Source organism: Microcebus murinus, chromosome 11 (genome assembly GCF_040939455.1).
Source record: "Microcebus murinus isolate Inina chromosome 11, M.murinus_Inina_mat1.0, whole genome shotgun sequence".
Taxonomy (NCBI): Eukaryota; Metazoa; Chordata; class Mammalia; order Primates; family Cheirogaleidae; genus Microcebus; species Microcebus murinus.
The window spans coordinates 15,236,507-15,257,824 of NC_134114.1; the positions used below are offsets into that span (position 1 = coordinate 15,236,507).

The 21,318-nt window shown below is 34.1% G+C and overlaps 1 protein-coding gene across 3 annotated transcripts in view; it reads right to left on the reverse strand.

Moving 5' to 3' along the window:
• Positions 1–21,318, reverse strand: part of CDH18 (cadherin 18) — an 854,315-nt gene that overhangs the window by 396,185 nt on the left and 436,812 nt on the right. The window contains exon 1 of one of the 3 annotated variants that reach the window (XM_012738455.3): positions 11,605–15,388. The exons of the other annotated variants lie outside the window; for them this stretch is intronic. The gene's annotated coding sequence lies outside the window, so the exon portion shown is untranslated. Of the gene's footprint in view, positions 1–11,604; positions 15,389–21,318 lie in introns of those variants that run through there. 3 annotated transcript variants of the gene reach the window in all.

Consider the following 21,318-nt stretch of genomic DNA (forward strand, 5'->3'; position numbering starts at 1 on the left):
AAGAAATAGGATGTTCAGAAATATAATAAAAATACAAAGTAGAAAATAGGAAAACCAAAGAGAGAATGCCTATAAATTCAGAGGGACATGACTGACATATGACAATATGGCAGGACATAAAAACAAAAACAAGGCTGAAAATTTGTTAAGAGACGAACAGTAAAGAAAAGGAAGAATCAGAATGACATTGTTTTATAGAGATGTCAATATTCTAATATTAAGTAAGATGTGCTATAGAATATGTATCAAATAACATATTTGCTTTAAGAGAAGTAGAACAAAGTTTAAAGTATACATCTATCTCATCTATCTATAATTTACGTGTGTGCTACACATAGATATGTTGAATGGGTATATGGATAAAGATGTAGATGGATAAAAATTATCAATTTGTGGATATCCAATTTGTAGATATTTCAGCTAAGTGGGGATTGAAGAAAGGGAAATAGAAGTAAGTTATAGCCTTTTTATCATTTGGCTTATTACAATGAGCCTCTATCACTTAACTAATTAATAGAATAAAAACAATTATATTAAGAAAAAAAGTAAAAAGTGTAAAAGAAAAATAAAATACTAATTGCTTGTGTGCCAGAAATGGACAGATAATTGGGAGTTGGTCCTACCTCTGGGTACCCAGTCAGCACCTTTGGAAGCAGATTAGATGCTGATGTAATTTCAGAAAACTGGTGCTTTCACAGGCTCTGCACTTAGCTGAAGTTACTCTCCAAAGCCTTGGCTCATTTGCACATTTTTTATTACCTAGAATTCAATTATTTGAATGGGACTCTCAGATAAAGAATACAAAAACTCAGATGGATAATTTTTTCCAGTGCTTCCAAGGTCACCAACAAGCCCGATTAAGGAAGAATGGTATATATTCCTCCATTTGCGTTCTCTATCATGTCTAGAATTGTTTTGTGTGCAGGTGGGCAGATCACATGGCCACTATTAAAATCACATGTTAAAAGGACTTTTATAATGATGTATGAGCAAATAATATCCATGGGACATTTTAAAGATGGAAATAAAATTATAATTAGCCAAATATTATTAAATTGCCCTATTCCATTCTTTTTTTATATACTTGAAATTTTCTTGACATTTTTCTATGAACATTCTCATAAATGTTATGATTTAAACATGAGAAAAAGCCATTCAAGCTGAGAGGATAAATAACTTTTTCCCTATTTGACAGTTTTGAGAAGGTTAAGCAATACTTGTGAAAAAGTAGTTAGATAAGTAAAAGCACACAGATTTCTACATTCTTATTTTAAATCCATTTTTTTATAATCATACCAGGTTATATCTCTGTAACTGAGCTATAGAATATTCTATCAAAATTAACTTCATTTTTCAAAAAAAATGATATTGTTCAAAATTTGAGTAACTATTTCCTACACTACAAAAGTAAAAAGAGGAGAAGGTAATATATTTGTTTTATATGTACTCTATATTTTACATTATTTTTATTGTTTGCATAATTACATAAATTATATAAATTTATCTGGAGCTGTATAAAATAATTCAATATTTAACCATATTTATACAAAGGAACTAGAAGTTTAATAAATCATACGTGAGAATACAATATAATTCATGGGGGCAAGACAATATAAATTAGGTAACATGAATTATTTTGTTCATTAGAGATAATTAAAATTTTTCTTCTCTTTGAGGAAGCTAACATCGTTCAGGAATGTAACATCTTTCAGATTTGATATAATGATTTTTTTCATCAATTTAATAGTGAACAACATAACAATCTCAGATCAATAATATAATTATTGCAGTTTCAATAATGTTCTACGTTTCTTTTCAGAAAATTAACATGATGTGTTGTTTATAAAAAGGAAAAAAAATATAATACACCTCAATATGCTAGTTGTGTTAGTTTCCTATTGCTACCATAAAAAAGCCCCATGAACTTGTGAATTAAAACACCAAAAAGTTATCATTTCGCAGCTTTGTCAGAAATCTGACATAAGTCTCAACCGGGCTAAAATCAAACTGTTTGCATGGCTGCGTTCTGTTCTAGAGGCTCTAGGGGAGAATCCATTTCCTTGCCTTTTTCAGTTTTTGGAAGCTTTCCAAAGTGCTTGGCACTTGGCCCTCTTCCTCCATGCTAGAAACCAGCAACATTAGATTGCTTCCCACATGGGATCACTCTGATCTCTGCCTCTCTCTTACACTTTTAAAGACCCTGTGGTTACATTGGCCCCACCTAGTTAAACCATGATCATATCTCCATTTTCGGTTCTCTGATTAGCAACCTCAATTCCATCTGCAACCTGAATCCTCCTTTGCCATGTAACATATCATAATTGCAGACTCCAGGGATTAGGATGTGGACATCTTTGGGGGACATTATTCTGACTGCCACATTAGGCTTCAGTGTGGATACATGCAATATTTATTTTAAATTGTTTGATACATTTTTGTAACTTCTCTCATATATTGAGTGTCAGAAGCTAGATCACTTGATTTATCTAAGATTATAAACACTCTGGGTGAAGCTTGGTTGATAAAGGGATAGTTAATCAAGCTGATTATTGTCCATTTAGATTAAGAAGCAGTGATTACAAAGCCATAAAATGATGGTTGGTGGTGGTGAGGGTGGCGTGTGCATGTGTGTGGGTCTGTGTGTGTGTGTGTGTGTGTGTGTGTGTGTTTCTAGAGGTAGTTATATGAAAGAACATTTTAATTGGTGTGAGCACCATTGAAATGATTTGGCAATATAATAATCTTGTACATTTGCTTAAATATCAGTTTCACAACCTAATAGTCACCTTATACCTGTTACTGAAACAGTAGATTTATATCTCGGTTCCTAGTGATTTATTCTGCACTTCAAAGTCTAAGCATAAATCACTAGGAGGAAGGCAAAGTAAAAAAATATAATCCCTTAATTGGAACACTGGCTGAAGGAAACTTATATTTGGCCTACAGTTCTTGTATTATAATCATTTATAGAATAATTTTGGGTTGACAGGAAGCAAAATTTTCAAAGAATTAGTACTAAATGAGATATATTTTATGTTTCAACTAGTCAGATCTGAATAAGCAGTAATTACAACATCAAACTTTAGGTAAAGCTAATAAATATATTAGCAGATAAGAACTATATTAATGTGAAAAATCCATATATAATTAAACCAATATTTTTTTATAATATCAAGTAACTTTTTCAGTTTTTCTGTTAGATTCACATTGAATCTAAAATTATTACTATAAGTATCTGTCAGAAAAATGTAAGCAATTATGAACATTTTTTAAGATGAACATTTTTAAACATTAAGGAAATGAATATTTTATAACTAAAATGAAAATGTCCATAATGCATATGTTGAATAAATGTTCATATGTATTTGGGAATTTCCATTTAAATGATTTAAAATGTTTTCTCAGGACAATCTCTTCTTGAAATCCATTCTTGTCAGGCTTCTTAAGACACTCACTAGCCTAACTCACTGAAGATTTTTCCTCCCACTGCAACTATCCTTCAGCTGCTGGTGTTGGGAGTTGATTTTCCCTCAGCTCCCTGACCTATAAGTGTTGGTTGCTCCAGGCCTTGGACCTTGTGTTTTTCATCCTTTCCCTCATACTCAGTCACTTCACCTTAAACACAATCTATGAGTTTCATACCTACCGCACATAGCTGTGCCCTCATTTCCACACTTGTGTATTCCACTGACTCTATGATAGTCCTACTTGATCATCTTAATTTAAAAATGTACAAAACTCATGTATTAATTTCTACTGCCCTCTCCTTCTCTTGCAAAATCTCTCCAATTTTTTACCTTCAATTGCATCCTTATTGTTTAGGATACAACAAATAAAATATATCCTTTACCCTCACTTTCCCCTACCATCCCTATATCGTACACAATGACAAAACCTGGTGGTGTTATTTTCAAGATAAGTATAGAATCCAACCTCTTTTCTCTATCTCCACTGCTGATACTCTACTGCAGTCACTATCATCTCTCCTGAGAATTTTAGGGATAGGTCTGTAATTGGGATCCCTGTTTCTTTCCTTGCTCCTCTTCAATCTACCTATGAATCAGTGACCAGAGCTTCTTATTGAATTATAAACCAAAAAATGCCACTTCTCTGCTCATAAACACTTAATGCCACCCCAACTCTCATAGAAAAATTCCAAAGTCCTTATGCTAACATACAGAATCTACACATAATCTTGTCTCTGTTCATTCTTCTCCTAGGTTCCATGTCTTAGTCCATTTTGTTCTGCTATAACAAAACCACAGACTAGTTTATAAAGAACAGAAACTTATTTCATCAAACTCCTAGTGGCTGAGAAGTCCAAGAACAAGGTTCTGGCATTTTATGAGGGCTCTCTTGTGGGCTCTCTTGTGGGGTAGAAAAAGGAAGGACAAAAGAGAGTGAACCCACTACATCAAATCTTTAAAAGAGCTGTATTCCATGCCTTTGTGAGCTAAACACTCCCAAAAGGCCCCACTTCCCAACTGTCACATTGAGGACTGAGTTTCCAAGACATGAATTTTGGGAACACATTCAGACCATATCATTCCATTTCTATTACTTCACTCCAGCTATGCTGTCCTTATTATTATTCATCAAACAGGTCAGGTACATTCCTCCCCTAAGACTTTCACATTTGTTTTTCACTCTCACTGGATATGACTTCTAAGATATCAACATGATTCATATCCACAATTCCTCCAAGTCTTTATTCAAAGTATTCTTTTTAGTGGGGCTTTCCTAGCCATAATAACTAAAATATTAAACCACTATCCATCTCTTCAAAACTTGTTTTCTGCATTATTATTTTATTTTTTTCTCTTTAACAATTATCATTTTCTACAAATACTATAAAATTTTAATTATGCCCTTGTTTACTATCTCTCTTCCCAAATAGACTGAAACCTTCATGAATGAATGAATATAAAATTACAATTAATAGGTAATATAGCAACATATAATTTGATATTTCATTAAGTTTTATTTGTGTCGTTTAAAATATGACTAATTTCTAAAAGTTTAATTTCAATCACCAAAATATAAACTCATACTGATTATGTTGGGAGCTGATTTACTTTTTAATCTCAATAATAAATGCTTTCTCATCTAGTGCTAAGTTAAATGGAACAAATCAATCAATAAGCAGTTATTTATAAAAGCAGCAAAATTACACACCCCAAAATATCTTTTTGTTTATACTATAATGGCCCATTAAAGTTATATCACATTGTGTAGCTGTAACCTACTAATTATACATGTTTAAACAATAAAGGTAATATAAACACAGAAAAATTGGGGAGTATACTTTTTGTCTCTGTATATGATCTAGCCAAAGGAATATTTCTGGAAATCCTCTTTAAATACAACCTAAGAAAAACTAAGTACCAAATTTAATAGTTCGCATTCAATTTCTGTAAGTTTGTCATTATTTTGATTGATTCAAATTTTTAAATTAATTTAAATTCTTGAAGTTTCTCTATTTTTTTGATATTTTAGATTAATATCTAATGATTTATTTTCAAAAGTTATTTATAATAAAGGAGTCTACCTTTTCCAGCCTCTGGCAATGGATTGCAAATTGTTTAAAATGCTCAACATCTCTAATCATCAGGGAAATGCAAATCAAAACCACAATGAGATAGCACTTATCCCCAGTGAGAATGGCCTTTATTAAAAAGCCCCAAAACAATAAATGTTGGTGTGGATGGAGAGAGATAGGAACACTCATACACTGCTGGGGACCGCAAACTAGTGCAACCTCTGTGGAAAGCAATATGGAGATACCTCAAAGAGATACAAGTAGATTTACCATTTGATCCAGCAATCCCATTACTGGGCATCTACACAAAAGAACAAAAGACATTCTATAAAAAAGACACCTGCACTAGAATGTTTATAGCAGCACAAGTCACAATTGCAAAGATGTGAAAACGACCCAAATGCCCATCCATACATGAGTGGATTAATAAAATGTGCTATACGTATACCATGGAGTACTATTCAGCTACTGTGTTTATATTACCTTTATTGTTTAAACATGTATAATTAGTAGGTTACAGCTACACAATGTGATATAACTTTAATGGGCCATTATAGTATAAACAAAAAGATATTTTGGGGTGTATAATTTTGCTGCTTTTATAAATAACTGCTTATTGATTGATTTGTTCCATTTAACTTAGCACTAGATGAGAAAGCATTTATTATTGAGATTAAAAACAATGGTGATATAATATAATCTCTTGTATTATCCTTGATAGAGCTGGAACCCATTCTACTAAGTGAAGTATCCCAAGAATGGAAAAATAAGCACCACATGTACTGACCATCAAATTGGTTTTAACTGATCAACACTTAAGTGCACATATAGGAATAACATTCCTGATGAATAACATTCATCAGGTGTTGAGCAGGTGGGAGGGGGAAGGAGGGAATGGGTATACACATACATAATGAATGCGATGTGCACCGTCTGGGGGATGGATGCACTTGAAGCTCTGACTTGGTAGGGGTAGGGGGCAAAGGCAATACACATAACCTAAACATTTGTACCCCCATAAATATGCTGAAATAAAAAATAAAAAAATAACACCCAAACAAACAAAAAATACCTGGTATATTACTATTCATTTTCATAAGAAATAAAGATAAGTAAGAGTTTGGTCATAGCTGTGCCAACATTTGTTTCAAACATTGTTTATAATATGATAATTTGATAGATTAAAATGGCATCTTGTCTCACTTGTACTGCATTGGTAGCTGTGTGTTTAACCTGGATAGATATTTTTTGTTTAAAATACTTTTGATATAAGGTAGACTGAAAATAATTGGATCAAATGAAATTGTCAGTAACATCTAATTGTGCACAGTTACATGTAAGTTTCATATATTAACCCCAAAGGCCTCAGTATAATAACAATAAATACCTACTTGAGGATTCCTATTATCATCTAAACATAAAATATAATAGAAAGGATATCAGTGGAGACACCTGCAAAACTTAAATTCATTTTACCAGCAATGTATCTGTCACATTCCATGTGCTATAAGTAAATCTTAAATAAGATACAGTCCTGGAATTGAAGACTGGATAAGTAAATATTTCACTAATACTTTCAGAGATCAAATGTTGTTCATTTTATTCTCAGACTACCAAGAAATTTCTTAAATTGACGTAGCCCAACAATGTAGAAGTCTACATGTCAGAATGTTTGGTATCCACAGCAGGAACATTTGGACATGTTAGAATACACTAGAACAAATTCCCTCTCATATTTCCTCCTATATTTCCCTTTTGACTGCTAATTTGCCTGGAAATATCTTCCTAGAATATGTGCTACACTTAAAAGTCAAACCACAGCAGTAATAGAGATTCTTAATTATTTAATTTATGTTGACCTTCTCTTTACCCTTCATTGAAAAAAAAAGATGTAATAAGGGATTACTTAAATGGATACTAGGGTATCTATGCAATCGTATGCAATAATTAAACTGTAAAATACTCAATATGGACATCCAGAAATCCAAAAATACCAAACCTAATGAGAGACCTTCAAAAAATGTATGTTCCTAACATTGCACTAGAGTTAAATACCAGGTGTATGCATAATGGCATACCAGACTCTTCTAAAAAAATCATATATTCTTTCTAATACTCACATAGAAGACAAAAATACTATAAAATTTGTTGCATATATCATTGAATTGCATTCATTTTTATCAAATTTATGCTTGTATATATATGTTTTGTGAATGTCTGTATCTATATCATTATATTTATTTTTTAAATATATATTTTATTATATATATAGATATCCATATTAAACCATTATAGAAAATCACTTAAAATATACACCAAACTTTAATAATACTTACTGCTTAAGAGTAAATGTCAAGTGATATTCTGTTTTTTATGTCTATGTTGTTACAAGAAATTATAAATGAGGGTAACATGAGGAAGGATGGAAAGAAGCAAAAATTGAGCTCTATCAATAATTTTAAATCACACATTTTAAATTGAAGATATTCTCTTTCATCCATGGAAAAAACAATTTAAGAGAGAATCCTAACCTTTCTTGTAGATGATTTCTAACCACACTAGAGTAGCTCGAAGTTTTGGCATGCTGAATCAATTCTTGTCAAACGAATCACCAAAGACATTGAATCTATGATAATTTATCAACATTAGTGTGGATCTTTACAAATTACAACAAATTATAACACCTTGCATATTTGGTTTTCACATCTATTATCATTGCCTTTTTCAGTTGAAGAAAATGGCCTATAGACCAGATGTGTGTGACACAATAATTTATAGCAGTATCCACATTCCCCATGTCTTACAATTATTAAGCTCAGTATTTCTCCATTGTGCTGCATATCACCAGAAGTTAACAACTGTGCTTTTTAAATAAAAATGTTTTCATATTACTTTTGAAGACTTTGAACACTATAAACTACTCCTAGCATATAGAATTACTAGAGTATATACCCTCACCCAACAACCGTACATATACAAACTTCAAAAAAAAAAAAAAATGAAAGCAATTGTAGACTAAATCAGCATCTTACATTTATTTATCATTTATATTAAAGGTTCATCTCAGAGAAAAAAGGAAATTGAAATGGAATTTGTCTTCATATTATTTCTCTCTCAGTTTTTATTTCCTCATGCCATCCCAAAATGTTAGCATTTGATAAAAACCAAAAGTCTCTTGGTTTACAGAAAAATAAATAATACTGATAAGCTGTCTATAGTATTGTGTTAGGGACCAAAAGAAACACTTGCAAGTTGAAATCCATCCATTATCATGGCAGAAAGAAAGGGTTTACCTGTAGAGCACCAAAACAAACTGAACTAGGAAGCTTTCTATTCAAACAGCATGTGCATGACCCTTTTCTATTAATACATACATCCTTTTTTTTGTTTGTTTGTTTTGGGTAGTGTTTCTCAATGGGGAAGGGGTACAATTTTTTTGCACCAGGGAACAGTTACCAACCTAGGGAGATATTTTTTGGCTGTCACAACTTGGGGGTGCTGCTAGCAGCATCTAGTGGGTAAAGAACAGGTACATGGCTAAACAGCTACAATACATAGGGAAGTACCCCAGGAGAATTATAGAGCCCCAAATCACAACAGCACCAAGGTTAGGAAGCCCTGATCTAGAATGTAGTCTTATACAATTAAGACATAAAATTAAGCAAATTATAGCTTTAAGTCCTTTACTCATTAAAAAAGAAGAACACTTTACACACTCCATCTTTAATCTCTCAATCTCATTCTTCACAAGCCTACACTGTATCATATATATGGATTCAAGATAAGTAAGTTTTTTGTGGTCAATAAATTCAGCATGTTTTATCCTACATCTGTTGAAGTGTACATAGATGTTTGGATTCTAAGGACAATTAAGTCAGGTTGAGATGTATAAGTTATACTTCCATCTCTTGATCATCAATAAGTCAAATACAGGACTAGTGGGACACACAAACTTGGAAACATGTGGTTTGCATTCATCAGACCACAAAAATCAATACAAAGCATAATGATGCTATTTATATCAGCCAATGGAAAACTGTACTTTACTATATATAGCAACTTTAATTAAAAATTTATAAAGTTGACTAAGTGACTCATTCATTCTCACAATTTCACTATATCCATTTGAAATGGATCATCAAGGAAAATAATAAGGCTCAATTTGCACAATATGTAGACTTTATTTAGAGTACTGGTTGCTATTGCCCATGCTTGCAACTGCTACAGCTAATTATATTCAGCATGCACTGAATACAGTTACAGCTAGAGTTTTCTGTCACTTACTTTCCTTCTACTATTATATTCTCTGTTGATGTTGAGTTATCTTCAGCTGGGCATTATGTTGCATCTAAAATAGCAAATCCTCATTTTCTACCTTCCATTGCTGTCAGATAGGCAATCAATCTGGACCATTGGTATCATTTTCTATTTGTTTGATTTCTTAAGTTAGCTATCACTGTGACAAAGCATAAGTACTATGGTTCATAAAATACTTATCTACCAAAGCCCTTTAAGTGAATGTCTTATGAAGTGAGTAAGTGGTTTAGCTATACCAGGTTAATTTATTATCAGGATATCTGTAATTAAATACATAACAGGAGACTTGAAAGAAACTGCAATGATGATTGGTATTAGGACCAGAGTGTTAGGCAACAGAACTAATTCTCCCCTAGTATTACATCCTGCTTTCCTTCTTGCACATCTAACAAGGTATATACAAGATCTAGTCTGGACCTCAAACTCTTGATTTAGAAGTATTTTCCCTGATAATACAAGTACACTAAAATAAAGGACAACAATTACTGCAGAAGCAAAGCCCCCTGCTTTGAAAAATCAGTAGGTGATCCCAGAGTGGAAAATAAAGGTTTGAAAACACAGTCAGAGCCTATAGTTAGTGTTTTGTTTTTTTTTTTTTTTTTTGGCTGCATAACAAAATCTTTCTCTGATCTGTCTCTCGGCTCAAAGCAGTGATGCCATCACCTGAGCAAACCAAAGACCATAATACTTTTAGCTAATATTTGTATTTATTTATTTTTTGACTCCCAACAGGGGGGAAAAAAACAAAGAGAATTTTTATTGAATATTATATTAAATACAACAGATATTGAAATAAAATATTTTAATAACCACAGCCAATAAAATTCCTTTTTTTTCACCTGTTACATATGAGAGGCTTGCCTAGTTTCACATCTGTACTCACAACACACACACTCGTGCCCACTCACAGAGACACACACATGCAATAAGGCATAATTTTACCTTGTTGTTAAGATATGAAAATTAAGACACAATAATAGTTATTTCCATGCTCAAACAAATATGATTCCAGAAGTTGAGAAAGGGAAATGGATGAGAGTTAACAAACATAAGGGCATATACTAAATAAAGTGTGTTGCTGATCACAGGAGCCTACCTAATTTCTTTTCATTCATCATTTATAGTGCCCTATAGATGAAGCAAAAGTTTCATCTTAAGCCTTAATAAGCATTTATGGTAGGAATTCGTGTGAAGAAAAAAAAAAAGGATGAAAGGAAAAAGAACGAGGCTTTCCCTGCTGCAGTTTCAGTGCTCGGATATCACATAATTTTAGAGGATACTGGAAAGGCAATAATTAAAAAGCACTATTGAAAATTCAATTTCAATTTCCCTGTTTCGATTCTGACTATGCTTTCCCTCACTTTTACAGATAGACATAAATGACAGCTTATCCCTATGCCATCCCTATTCAAATGTGCCTTGCAGAGTATCGTTCCAACTTCTTCAGGGGCAGGGAAGATAACAGCACATCCACAGATAAACATAAACAGACACGCAGCGGGATTATGAGACCCACATTCCATAGGCTTTATGGCAGCATTCCTGCATAATAAAACACGATTTTATACCAGCGATAAGGCTGCCGGCACCAGCTACAACTTTCCCATTAAGCGCTAGATCCTGTGAAATCCACCTGAGAGGAACATTTCACCAAATATTGTTTTGGCTCAGAACAGGGTAAGCAGCCCCACTGCACAGAAAAATATTAATGTCACTACAGAGTAAAGTGGCATGTATCGAAGCCTTACCTTGGCTGACTTGCCCTAACTGGTGGAAAAGAACTTAATATATGAGAAGCAAAGAGGGGACTTTCCCAGAGCTCTGGGCACAGCTGCTCGCGGTCCTCCTCGGTAAGCCCAGACTCAGGCTCAGCGCACCTCCAGCCCCGGGCTCCGAGGCTCTGTCTCTGCAGCTCCCGAGCGCGCCTCTGATTGGCTGGCAGCGCCTGTCTGCCTGATGCTGTGCTCTCCCTGTCTCTCCTCCTTCCTCTTCTCTGGCTCTCTCCGCTCCCTTCCCCTTCTGCCTCCTTCTCTCTCCCATGCTCCCCCCGCATCGCACACACTTTCGGGACTGCACACATCCTACAAGACACAGAACGGACACCCTTTAGCCCCCTCAGCAAGGTCATGTGGAAAACGATGCAATCAATACTACTAATAACAACAAATAAAAGCCCCGATCACAACAGCAGCATCTTGAGTACCAGATCTCTTGGAAAATGACGGCCAGGACTCCGTGACAGTTTAGACCATCACTTCACTGCGGGGGAGGGGACACTGGGGGGCGAGAAGGGGTTTGACTGTCAGATGGAGTGGGAGTACACACCGGGAGGGAAGGAGAAAAAGCAGACAGGACAGGCGCTGATGTGGCAAGCCGGTAATAAATTTTCATATTTCCGTGCAAAGTCGTCACAGCCTGCTAAACATTCAACTGCTGGCTCATTCATCAGTGATCCATAGTCCGGTGGTAGCCATGAGATTTAGCTTGAGTGATGCCCTTTAATGTCTTACCCCAAAGTACTCAAGGCATTGGAGGGTTTATATTAGATGGAGCTTCCCCTGGGAGGTCAGCATTTATATTTGTGAAGATGAATAGGAACTGCAATGCCTTTACAACCCCCTTTGCTTGTGCCAGGAAACTAACACACAGAGGAACTTCTCGCCTCTTATTACTCCAGAATATATTAAATCGATTTGTAGTGTACATAGTTTTTGATAACAGGGATTTCAGGCCTGATTGGCTGTGTTCAAAATTGATGTGGACAGCTGAAACAACTTCAGTACTTTCTCTCAGCACGAAGTCACCCACACTCACCCATTAAGAACACCAAGCATTCCCATTTAAAGTAAACAAGTGTAGAAGTTTATCTAAATTGAGTGGCTATTCCAAGGGTCCCTTGGCAGATGTATTAAGAATTATATAAGACCCTTAATCATTGCAAACAGTAAGAGAACAGTATTACTTTTTTCTGCTTAGTTGATAAAACTACAACATCCATGTTTGGAGGTTTAAAGGAAGAAAAAGGTTTAAGGCCAAGAGATACAGTGTAATGGAGAGTGCAGGCTCTCTAAACACCAGGAGACATGAATTCAAATCCTCGCTCTGACTTTCCTCTATACCTGTGTAAGCTTTTTCACTTCTCTGATCCTTCAAAGACTTCTCTTTAAAATCTAGAAGGTAATGCACATATCAGAGGGGCTCTGCAAAGACTCAGTGAAAATCTGTGTAGTTGTTCCCAACCCATGGTAAACTTCTGATAAAGATTACTTAGTTTCTAACCATTCCCCTTTTTTCTTCTCCTGCCCCGAGAAAGGCCAAAGAGGTTGAGAAGATAAAGTAGTGTTTCTTGGAAATTCAAAGGGCCTCTAGTATAGTTATATTTGACAATCTTTATTTTGGTTGAATGATGTGAAATGTGGAGGGATTAAATTTGACTTAGGGTTTCATTTTGTCTAAACAAACCAACAGAAACAATGAAGGAAGCACTTGAATTGGATGATTTTTAATTTTGAAGGGATTGCATATTTCAGCGTTTAGTTGCTCCTATGGAAAATGTTAGAAGTCAATTAGAATTTGGAAATTTCCAAAATCTGAAGTCCGAAATAAAAGTTGAATAGAAACAATAGCATCAGAATAATAAACCAATGTTAAAAATTATGCTTCATATATCCTTTCTCACTCAGCTTCTGATTTAAATGAAGGATTATCTTTGCATTGTGTCCATACACAAATTCTTTTTTCATTTCAGTTCTTGAAAGAATTATTAAAAAGAACACATTTAAAGTCATTCTATATTGATGAATCTATAAGCATACAAGTAAAGGAATAGTTATTCAAAAATAAAGAGAAAATTTGGGTCTGTTAAGAGGTCATATAGTTTAATTTTTGAAATTAGCATTATGGCATTCTCTAGAGAAGCATAACTCTGTTTATTTGACTGCCTCTAGTTCAACAAAATAAAATGTTTGTTTGCCAGCTTGCTACTGAAGCATTAGCTGAGACACCAGCAATGAGTATCCTAGGGACACACTTGAAAACAAAACATGTTTTGCTAACCTCCTTGGTGGTTTTCCCTGGATAAGATTTTAATAAATGCGTCCAGTAGATAGTCATAAGGGAAGTCAATAGGTACTTGCTCCTGAGTGGGATGACATGCAGAGGTAATTGTCAACATCCCCAAACAATACAATCCATTTCTTAAAAAAAATAACAAATTTACCAATGAAGGATTTGTATCTATGAAATTGGACTCAGATTAAGGGCTCTAGATTTTCCATAACCTAATGATACAATGTACACTGGATTTAAATGATTTCTGAAGTTTGATATTCAGAAACTGTGCCAACTTTCAATAGCCATAGAATAGTGAACCTGTTGGCTACTTAGTGCATCTCTTATATTATCAGGTTAAAAAAAAAAAAAAAAGAAAGCAAGTAAACCAAATGTGGAACATGCTGGTTGGGGAAAGCCAGGTGGTAGGCAGGTGCTTATTTTCTCTTTATGTCAAAGATTACTTCAAAAACGTGGACAACGTATCAGTCAGCAGAATTTATTGCAGAACTAATCTCTGAAAGTGAAAGCATGGACATTTATGATACCGAGCCCCCACTTATGTTACCTTGAGAGAGTTATAAAAATCATTTTAGCTGGTGACAGAGAAGCATCCAACACACGATTGATGCTGGCCAGACTATCGAAAGCGGAAAGATAAAATTGTCATGCTAAACTGTGACCATTTTCTGAGAGAGAGACTCAGGAAATTGTCTCTTTAGATGTCATCTAATGTTCAGTTTTAACCTGAAAATTCAGCAGGCTATGTAATGTTATCAAACCAAAATAAAGAAGGAATGTAGAGGAAATGTAGGCATACGCTTGTTATAACCCAGCCTTTAGAACAGTCAACTGCACAAACATGGTGCATAAAGCTGTTGTTCATTTTTAACAGCTTTATTGAGATGTCATTGATATATAAAAAGAGCGCACATATATAAGGTATATTACTTGATGTTTTGATATACCATATACATTGTGAAATGATCACCACATTTCAATTAATAACATATCTAATTCCTATGCTTAGTTATTTTTGTTTATAATAATGACATTAAAATGTGTGATCTGATTTCTATGTGACAAAAAGAAAGCTGGTAAAAATATGAAGTAATATGTAATTTTCTTTGCAACAATTAATTTTATGTGTTGGGTAATAAGTACTACAGTTTGCATATTTTTGTTAAAAGAATAAATGAGGAAACTTATATTAATAAAAATATGATCTCTAATTTTATTATTAAAGATAACCTAATGAAGTTAACCTTTATTCATTTTGTTGACACACTTCAAAGTAAGAATTGCAGAGCACTAGCAAAACATTGTTGCAGAAAAATGAAAGAGATCTATTAAGAATGCTTCAAAGATAACTATATATGTAATTCTAGAGATTAGCATCTCCCTTACAATATTAGATTAATGAATGTACTTCTAAAATTTTTTCTTCAATGAATGTAAAATATCAAAAAATTAATAAACTTATTTGGATCTAATGGATAGTATTGATAATTGACCAAGCAAAAAGTAAAATTTATCAACTTCTATAGTATATACATTTCATTTTTATAAAATAGATAATTATTACACTACAAATTTTAGCACAAGAATGATGAGTTCCAAGATAAGTGACGATATATTAAATTATGGACTCTAGTTAAAAACAATTAAAATGTTTGGACATAGATCATATAAAGGACATACCAGAATTTTTAAAAATCTCATATACTATTGGTATATGGTGGATTTGGTGGAAAAAAGTAGTGCACAAAGACTGTAGTCAAGCAAACATTTTCCCAACTTTCAAAACTTGAACGAATATGGATTCTATAAATTAGAAATGATTGAAATAAATGTAGAATGTGGAAAAGTTATAGGGTGACATTAAAGAGATGAGCAGACCACTAAGAAAATATAACAGCATCACTTGAGTCTATGTCACATTCACAAATAAGTCATTTCAGAATTATCCCATTGCTTTCTATGACTGACATGCCAGTTTTACAATAGGAGAAATGTATATGACATGGTCTTTCTCTCTGTCATCATTATATCTCTCATAATTTCATTATATCCCCAATGGAGAAGTTTAAGTACAATTATTTGCTGTAACAATAGGTTAAGCAACCATACACACGTGTTTGGAAAAATGGAAGTGCTCTCCAAAGGAAGGTTTCCAATAATAAGCTGTAAGCTGTAGAGCTCCAACAACCTTCCCTAACCATTGGCTTATGAATACCAACATAATCCCTGGGAAAAAACTTACAAGAAGCTAATCTATTTGGATGAAGAACTAGAAAATTATTAAAGGATCTTGAAAAACTTGAGTGATATCTCAAATATAACAAGATAGAAATTCCATAGCTGGGTTAAAAAATAGAAGTGTATGAAATAGATGGTAGCAGAGACAAGTCTTAGACTCAAAACTTATGAATAAGACATAAGTATTTCGACTGGCAATAATTTTGATATAGTCAATTATATGACATAATTATCAATATAATGTATTAGGGATCCTTAATAAATACAAAGCATCATAACGAAGGTGGTAATGACATTATTGAACTCTAAAATTTTGGAAATGTACCTGGAAATACTCATTGACATAAAAATGACATTTTAAGGATATTATAGCTAATTGTGGTCCATTTTAATTAATTGATATTTTTTGTTATCCACATCATGTTGCATTCATTCAGTTGACAAAGCTAGTACCATCTCTAAGTCCTCTATTTTCTTCACCCCGGATGACCCCCACTTTTTACTTTCTCTGTAGCCACCATTGCCTTATCCATCTTTTAAGAGTCAGAACAAAGAACACCTCTTCTGAGAAAGTACCTTGTTCCAATGGATTTCACAAGTCTCTACATTTTTGAGGCTCTAGAATATTTTTAAAAACCTGCAAATAGGTCATTTTACAAAATTATGGTACAGTTACAAGGAGAATAATATAGTAGTTAAAAACAAAGTATCTAGAAGCAAACAAATGTGGGGAAATACAGAACTATATGTGCTTAGTGTCCTCATCAGTAATATGGCCATAACAACATTACCTATTGTATTGGTCAAGGTTCTCTGAGAAACAGTGCCATTGGAATACACATGAGATATCTAGAAAAAGATTTGTGTGGGAATGGCTCACATGATCATGGGGACTCAGAAGATCCCTGATATGCACCAGCAAGTCTCAGGCCTAGGAAAGCTGGTGGTGTGGTTCTTACAACAGGAGAAATGTATATGACATGGTCTATGTCATTATTGTATCTGTCATGATTTCGTTATATCCCACATGGAGAAGTTTAAGTACAATTTTTTGCTTTAACAACGGGTTAAGCAACTATACACATGTGTTTGGAAATGTGGAATTGCTTGCCAGAGGAAGGATTCCAGGAATAAGGAAACCTTAAGGACAGAGAATTTCCAAACTTTAAAGGACCAAGGACCAGGAGCACTGCTGTCCAAGGACAAGAGAAGATGAATACCCCATTTCAGGTACAGAGTAAATTTGCCCTTCCTTTTTGTTCTATTCAGGCTCTCAGTGGGTTGGATAATGCCATCCACATAGGTGAGGTCAGTTTTCTTTATTCAGTCTACCAATTTAAATACTAATTTCTTCCAGAAACATCCTTAGAGACAACCAGAAATGATGTTTTAACCAGCTATCTGATCATCACTTAGCCTGGTCAAGTTGAGACATAAACTATCATGCCTATCTCCAGATTTCATGCAGACTTGAGTCTTTTATTATTATATCTGTTTGCATATCTGTCTCCTAATTGAATGCAAGCTACTAATGTCCAACTGGTATATGGTATGTCTTGATGCAGCTCAGTGTAACATAGGTAACTCTAGATTGGAGTTGGCAAATATAGGGTTAAGCACTACACTGACCACTCATATTAATACTGAGTTTTATAACCAGGTTGTTTTACTCTCAGAACATGCTACCTCACTTGTAGACCAGGATACCCTCACGTGATAAAGGTGTTGCAAGCCTTAAAGAATTTTATACATGCAAATAGGCTAGGACAGATCTTGGCATAAAAAGACTTTCAATAAAGTTTAGTTGAATCCCAATTGTAAGAGCTCAGTAAATGTTTACTATTAATATTATAAATCATATTTGCTTTTGCTGCTTCATTTATAGCAGAAAGAGGCAAGTTACAAATAAACAAACCCTTACCTGTGAATTTTCCATTAAAAGAGAAACTACAGCTTGCATGGAATATCCTGGGGACAGCACTCAGTTCAAAGTCCCAAATCTGTATTTACTTTTTTGGTGCTATATAATGAAAATTGACATTTAAATGACCCTGAGGCATTGTAAGATTCTTAACCATCACAGAAATAATAATACTTAGGATACAATATTTATGGTATCAGAAAATAGGTAAATATTTAAGATCATTTTTAGGACATTGGTTTACAAAAAGTACAGGTTATTTCATTAATATTAATATATCAGAAATTCTGGATGACCAAATCATTGATCTTTTCAGAACTATGTTCAGTTTTCTAGTGTGCATTCATGATCATCCAAGAAAGAACAGTAATATACAGTAACTCAAGCTTATTATTGTTTTTCCTAACATCTTATGAAAGACTTTGAAAAATGATGCATATATCTTGCCTTTTAAATTTTAATATATCAAATTTTCTATGTCACTACAAGTTTTCATCCAATATTTTATTTCTTTCTTTCTTTTCTTTTCTTTTTCTTTTTTTTTTTTTTTTTTTTTTTTTTTTTTTTTTTTTTGTGAGACAGAGTCTCATTCTGTTGCCCAGGCTAGAGTGCCCTAGTGTCAGCCTAGCTCATAGCAACCTTAAACTCCTCGGCTCAAGCAATCCTCCTGCCTCAGCCTCTTGAGTAGCTAGGACTGCAGGCATGCACCACCATGCCCAGCTATTTTTTTCTATGTATATATATATATATTTCTTTTTAGTTGGCAAATTAATTTCTTTCTATTTTTTTAGTAGAGATGGGGTCTTGCTCTTGCTCAGGCTGGTTTTGAACTCCTGACCTTGAGCAATCCTCCTGCTTCAGCCTCCCAGAGTGCTAGGATTACAAACATGAGACACTGTGCCCAGTCTTATCCAATATTTTCAATGTTACCAGTATATATTCCACCATATATATGTAATATACTTTATTTAATCTTTTTCCTATCACCAAATATTAATGTTGCTTCCATATTTCTGATATTATAAACAATGCTTTAATGAACATCTTTGTTGCTAAATCTTTACCTGGGTATCTGAATTTTATACTTGGATAGACGACTAGAATTCAAATTACTAAGTAAAGTACATAAACATTTCTTAAAACTCATGATTAACTTATTGCTTACCAACACCACATAGAAAAGAGTAAAAGATCAATTGGTTCTTCACTACCTACAAGAAATAACTCTTTTATTTGCTTATTCAACAGCTGAAAATTAATATCTCATGATTTCTATTCCTATTCATGTGGTTACTAGAGTGTTTGTTGAGCATTTTCTTGTTTTCCTTTGATAATTTCTGTCCACATCCATTTCCCTATCATGTTATTGTTACTTGAGAAAACTAAGGGGTTGATAACTAGAATATACTTAGAACTCACGAAAATCAGCAAGAAAAAAATCAACCCTATCAAAAAGTGGGCAAAGGACTTGAACAGAAACTTTTCTAAAGAAGACAGAAGAATGGCCAACGAACATATGAAAAAATGCTCAACATCTCTAATCATCAGGGAAATGAAAATCAAAACCACAATGAGATATCACTTAACCCCAGTGAGAATGGCCTTTATCAAAAAGTCCCCAAACAATAAATGCTGGCATGGATGTGGAGAGAGAGGAACACTCCTACACTGCTGGTGGGACTGCAAACTAGTTCAACCTCTGTGGAAAGCAATATGGAGATACCTTAAAGCGATACAAGTGGATCTACCATTTGATCCAGCAATCCCATTACTGGGCATCTACCCAAAAGATCTAATGACACTCTACAAAAAAGACACCTGCACTCGAATGTTTATAGCAGCACAATTCATAATTGCAAGGCTGTGGAAACAGCCCAAGCGCCCATCAATCCAGGAGTGGATTAATAAAATGTGGTATATGTATACCATGGAGTACTATTCAGCTCTAAGAAACAACAGTGATATAGCATATCTTATATTTTCCTGGTTAGGCTGGAACCCATATTACTAAGTGAAGTATCCGAAGAATGGAAAAATAAGCACCACATATACTCACCAGCAAACTGGTATTAACTGAGCAGCACCTAAGTGGGCACATAGGAACTACAGTAGTAGGGTATTGGGCAGGTGGGAGGGGCAGGGGGAGGGTGTATAGATACCTAATGAGTGAGATGTGCACCATCTGGGGGATGGTCACGTTGGAAACTCAGATTTATGGGAGGGGGGGAAGGGCATTTTTTGAAACCTTAAAATTTCTACCCCCATAATATGCCAAAATAAGAAAATCAAGGAAAGAAACTAAACTAAATTGTCTTTTCCCTCAGACAGAAGACATGCTAGAAATGGAGTTCAGTAGAAATTTCTATACTTCTTTCTCATTCTTAGCCAAAATGATGTCCGTGTGTATATGAATTTGCATATGAATATATGTGCACATGATTAGATTTATTCAGAAAGTACACAAAGAATAACAGATAAGAAAGCACTGATCTAAGTTTCACTGAGGGGCATAAGGAGAAGTAAGGCAGATTTTCTGGCTGTAAACCAAGGAACTAGGAAGAAATTACTAAAATGCAATGCAACACCACAGATTTCATAAGCTATGTATGGACAATGTCCTTTATATATTAAAAATTATAAATTGTGTTCAATAAGCTGATAAAGCATTCTTGGGAACAGTTGAATTTGAGATGAGGCTTAAATAATAAGGAGGCCTAAAATAGAAATGTATGGATAGGAAAATTTTCAAACAAAAATATATATATATTTTTTTTAATTATTTTTTTATTTTGGCATATTATGGGGGTACAGATTTTAAGGATTCAATAAATGCCCATTTCCCCCCCTCCCCCCAAAAGTCTGAGTCTCCATCATGACCATCCCCCAGATGGTGCACATCTCACTCATTATGTATGTATATACCCGCCCCCCTCCCCCCTCCCACCTCCCCAATACCCTATTACTGTAGCACCTATGTGTCCACTTAGGTGCTACTCAGTTAATACCAGTTTGCTGGAGAATATATCTGGTGCTTGTTTTTCCATTCTTGGGATACTTCACTTAGTAGTATGGGTTCCAGCTCTAACCAAACCAAATGCACTTATTTGAATTTTAAAAGCATATCACAGATTATTCTGGACAATCAATGTTACAGAGTTACATCACATTTATGATATTTTGATTTATGTATATATGCCTTTGAAGATCTCAAAGGCAGGCATACTATAGAACT